Below are 5,542 nucleotides of genomic sequence, written 5' to 3' on the forward strand. Positions count from 1 at the left end.
GAACAGAGAACCCAGAAATGGACCCAAGGCAATATATTCAATTAATATTTGACAAAGATGGCAAGAGCATATAGTGGAGTAAAGTCAGCCTCTTTAATAAATGGTGTTGGGAAAACTGGACAGCTACATGAAAAAAAAAAAAATGAAATGAGACATCAACTTACACCATACAGAAGAATAAACTCAAAATGGACAAAAGACTTAAATGTGACTCATGAATCCATAAAAATCCTGGAAGAGAATGTAGGCAATAAAATTTCAGACATCATATGCAGCAGAATTTTCACTGATCCATCCCCTAAGGCAACAGAAACAAAGGAGAAAATGAGCCCATGGGACTACATCAAACTCAAAAGCTTCTGCACAGCAAAAGATACAATCATCAAAATGGAAAGGCAACCCACTCTATGGGAGAGCATAATTGCCAATGATATATCAGATAAGGAGTTAATTTCATATATATATATATATATATATATATATATATATATATATATATAGTGCTCATACAACTCAACAAAAGGAAGACAAAGAACCCAATTAAAAAATGGGCAGAGGAACTAAATACACACCTCTCCAAACAGGACATACAAATGGCTAAGAGACATATGAAGAAATGCTCAACATCACTAAGCATCAGAAACATGCAAATTAAAACAACAACGAGGTAGCACCTCACACCTGTCAGAATGGCTGCCATCAACAAATCATCAAACAACAAGTGCTGGCGAAGATGTGGAGAAAAGGGGACTCTAGTACACTGCTGGTGGGAATGCAGACTGGTGCAGCCGCTATGGAAAACAATATGGTGTTACCTCAAAAAGCTAAAAATTGAGCTTCCATTTGATCCAGTGATCTCACTTCTAGGAATATACCCTAAGAAGCCTGAAACACCAATCAGAAAGAATATATGTACCCCCCTGTTCATAGCAGCACTATTTACAATAGCTAAGGTCTAGAAATAGCCCAAATGTCCATCAGTAGACGAATGGATAAAAAAGTTGTGGCACATATGCACAATGTAGTACTATGTAGCTGTAAGAAAGAAAGATCCCTTATCCTTTGAGATGACATGGAGCGACCTAGAAAGTATTATCTGAAGTGAAGCAAGCCAAACAGAGAAAGACAAGTATCATCTGATCTCACTTATTTGTGGAATATAATGAACATGACAGTCTGAAAAATGGGGTAGTCCCAGAGACGTGGAAGTGGGATACAAACTGACAATCCCCAGAAGAGGGGGTGGTGGGGGAGAGATAAACCACAGAACTTATATGCATGTATGCATGAACAATGGATATGGACAACAAAGCTGGGGAAAGGGTGGGGAGGGGGGAGGGGGGAATCAGTGGGGGGGAAAAGGAGAAACATCTGTAACAAAAATAAATTAATTAATTTAAAAAAAAGAAAATGTTTTAAAATAAATGGGACACCTCAACATTCTAGTTAATTGGCATGAATAATTTCTGAATGAAGATTGATTAGCAAATAACCATCTCCTTTGTCCCTCTTTTGTATTTATCATATATATTTTGATAGAAATAGCAATAAACCAAAGAGATATTTACTCACAGATACTATTGATTTTCATTTGGGTGTGGATAATGAACACATAGACAGGCAGAGTTTCCAGGGAGTAATTGATTTTGATGTTTCATGTCATCATGTGGTTATTCTAAGAAAAGAAGAGGCACTGAACTATTTTTACCTGCCCAATAGTTACAAATGAGGGCTATGTGAATCAATTATTCTTTAATGAAATGCTGTGGAACACACACTATCATTATCTTATTCTTAAAAATAAGAAGCAAGAATGAATTTATTCTATTGAATTAATGGGCAGGGAGGGTTTTTGGATTGTATAACCTCAATTCCCTTTTTAATTAAAGAGGGAATAGAGGACCCAAGATGTATTGACTGAGGTGACACAGCTAACTAGTGGTAGAAGTAGTATGGAAGTCAGACATTGTAACTGAAGTTTCTTCCTATTGTTTTAACTTCTGGTAGAAGATCATACTCTGAACCATGTGAAAGCAAGATTGGTATTCATTTTAAACAGACATGTTAGTCAGCCATTAATTCTATATTTATTGTTCATATGGTTAATATGTATGTGTCAAGTAGCTTATATTAATTTATATCATAAACCAAGATTTCACAGACATTATTTTTCCTTAGTTAGGTCTTGAATAAAAGCAAGACAATGTCAGTTTTCCCTTTAACCTGACAGAGATATATGTGATTTACATTGCCTAATGAGTTACTCACTTCAGGGCCTATGGAATGTCAAGTTTAGATTCCAGGCTTTATATTTCCATTGGATTTCCTATACTTTCTGGGAAAGTTAGGGGAGTTGGTAGTCAGATTCCAAGAAAGTTGGATTAGAACTTGCCAGAAAAATAATGTGACATGAAGGCTGCTTGATGGTCTGGGAGTAGACAAAGAGGTGTGGAGGTTGAGAGGGGGAGAGAAGGGAAGCAGTAGAACAGAGGAACTAAAAAAGAATGTAAAGATAGTATTTAAGGAAATAAGTAAAGAATGGAGAATGTAAGGCAGATGAGTTAGGCCTGGAAAGGTTTATTGAATTCCTGCCTATAAAGGTTATAACACAATTTTCTATTGTACTAGAAAATTTTAGTTATCTCACTTAATCTTTCTTTTTTAATAATGCAAAAACAGGTTTATTTGTACACACACTAATGAAGAAAAGCAGTCTTCTGTCAAATGAAAACACTTAAGATTCTTAAATAGCTGATTTTGGGACCTACCACAATGGGAAGACTTGCTTTGTTGCCTTCAGATGTTATGTCTCTCTACCTGACACTTGAGCAGGTAAGATTTTTAAATGGGTCTTCCTCCTGGGCCTGCTTTTCTAATCTCTTATGATATACAAGCCGGTGTTCCATGTAGTTTGTGTTCCTCTTCTGTTTATCTAGGTACTTTCCCATGAAGTGTAAGAAATCAATTTCCTCGTTGGCAGAAGCCATGGTCTTCAGGTTTAGCAGGAGGTTGGTTAACTTGTTCTCCAACTCCAGAGCAGACTCTAGAGCTTGTATTCCAGTTCCCCAGTTATCTATGTCAGGCCTCTTTATCACTGGAAGGTAGATTTTACTCTCACGTTTTTTTAGATATCTTAGGAATTGCTTTGCATGTTCTCCCTTCACCTCGGCTTGGTCTTCAAAGAATGCGGCAAAAAGAAGTGCTCCCATGTCTTCGTTGTAATAACAGGCCATAGTTCTGATCGCTGATGTGCAGCTCATAAGATGTCACATGATTAACAGCAACACTACAATCTTCAGAGAGGAGGTTGTGGCTCGGGGATACCATCTCAGAGTTAGAGAAAACAGGCGTAAACAGTGCTTTCTCATTTAATCTTCTCAACTTCTAACATATCCCATTTTACTGGTGAGGAAATGAGACACATTGAAATTAAGACATATGCACAAGAAAGTGTCCTGTACCCACATACTGTGTTTAGTAAGTTTCAGGACCAGGATTCAAAACCAGACCTGGTATCTTCTCTAGAAGCAGGAGAAAAACCTCATTAAATGTTTCTTAGAATATTGGTTCATGGCTGTGAGGCCCTTGAGAACTTAATCCTGCTTACTAGATTGATTCAACTGGCCCTGTAGTGCGGCCCTTAGGAACTTCAGTGGATTTTGTAGTAGAGAGCCCTGAAAAAATGCAGCTAATTTGTAAGTCTTTACTGCTCTGATTACTGAAGATTGTTTGAAAGATGGGAGGGAAAGTAGAAATAGCAGAAATGATAAGGTAGGACCTCCCAGTAATGAGGCTATAATGGTTTTTCTTCTTTGGCTGCAGAAATCATGACATAAATAGGGTAGAAACCAGTCCCCACATAGGGAGCTATGTGTGTGTGTGTGTGTGTGTGTGTGTGTGTGGCAGTAGTCTTATACGTAAAAGTGGGCTTGGATTTGGAACCCTATAAGATTAAGATTGTAATTACTCCTTACCTCTCGCTTGTCCAAAAATATAGTGTCATTTGGGAACAAGTTTACTAGCAGATTAAATTACATTGTACACATTTAAGCACATACAAAAATGCCCAAGATTAAAATATTTTTAAAATCACAACTTGCAGTTTAAAAAAAAAAAATGAATGCCTTTGTGATTTACACAACAATGGAACAGTTTCATTACATATGAAGAACTAAATATGGAAAACTATAAAGAAGAAAGTAAAAATTCAGCTGAAATCTATATGACAGAACAATCACTATAAGTATTTGCTGAGTATCTTTTAAGATGTCTCTTTGTGTGCATTTGTCTCTTACAATTCACAGCCTTTTCAGTAACTAAGGAAAAATTTTGGTTCCCTGTCTGCTTAGTCTTATCAAGAGACCTCATATTGTATGCTCTATAAATGTTTGTCCAGTGAATGATGCTATTGCAGCTGACCCCATAGGTACCATTTTTTTTTGTATGTGAAGGGAACAACCCCTAATTATTTTATGCAGGATGTGGTTTATTCAGGGGTGAGAACCCTTTCCAAATGATTGCCACTCCTGTGATTATCCATGCTTGGAAAAGAGAGAGTAAAAGAGTGAGGTTTCATGAGAAGTTGGGAAGTGACAATGGCAGCACGGATAGTTCAATGGAACTGTGTGTGCAGACAGAGGCCCACTGGCCCAGCCTGGTTGCTTCTGCACAGGCAGAATCGAAAGAGCCTTAAGGGCAGCTTCACTTCCAGCAGTAAAGATGTCTGCAGCAGGAAAACACAGGGTTGAACTGTGGTGGCAACGGGCTTGCTGGCGGGTTCCAGCCCGGCTCTGTCTGTCACTAGCAAGTCCCTTAATCTTGCTAAACCTCCAACTCCTCATCCGATTTGAGGAAGCTGGGCCAGGATATTCTCCACAGTTGGGTTTGGTTAAAATATTTTGAAATGGTATGACCAACTTCGGTTATATAAAAATTTTGAATTTGTATATAGTTTAATATAGCATCAAGCCAGTTAGAGGACAAGTGAAGATAGGGGTAAAATGAAAGCAGAAACTCTTTATATACTGACATAGAACAATCTTCAATATTATAGGTAAATAAGATAGGAAGGTACAGAACAGTGTTTAGAAAAAAAAACAGAAAAAAAATGCTTATGTGAGCATAAAATACCACTGGAGGATAAACAGGAATTTGTAATATTGGTTGCTTTCAAGGGAGGGTGTCTAGAGAGCAGAAGGTGGGAGGAAGACTTCTTACTGGATACTCTTTTGTGTCTTTTGAATTTCAACCATATGAATGTGTTTACCTATTAAATCCATGATAGAAAAATTTAAGTGATTAAACAGGATATCTTCTTGTGTGTATATACAAATGGATGGCTAAGTAAAAATAGTTTTGGAATAGATGAGATAATACTCTGCATGCAATTTTAATTAAAAGGTAACATTTCACATGGATTTAATAAAAATCCTGTGACTGAAGTGGTTTCTTAACTTTAGACTAATTATTTGTTTTTAATCACAAAGACATATTAGGCATTGAAATATTTTTTTGCAATTTAAAAAATTCTAAAAATGTAAGA

At 36.8% G+C, this 5,542-nt stretch overlaps 1 pseudogene; it reads right to left on the reverse strand.

Moving 5' to 3' along the window:
- Nucleotides 1-2,813: 2,813 nt before the first annotated feature.
- Nucleotides 2,814-3,327, reverse strand: LOC118625024 (annotated as a pseudogene).
- Between the last annotated feature and the right edge of the window lie 2,215 nt (nt 3,328-5,542).

The sequence above is a fragment of the Molossus molossus genome, unplaced genomic scaffold, assembly GCF_014108415.1.
Source record: "Molossus molossus isolate mMolMol1 unplaced genomic scaffold, mMolMol1.p scaffold_m16_p_11, whole genome shotgun sequence".
Classification (NCBI taxonomy): domain Eukaryota; kingdom Metazoa; phylum Chordata; class Mammalia; order Chiroptera; family Molossidae; genus Molossus; species Molossus molossus.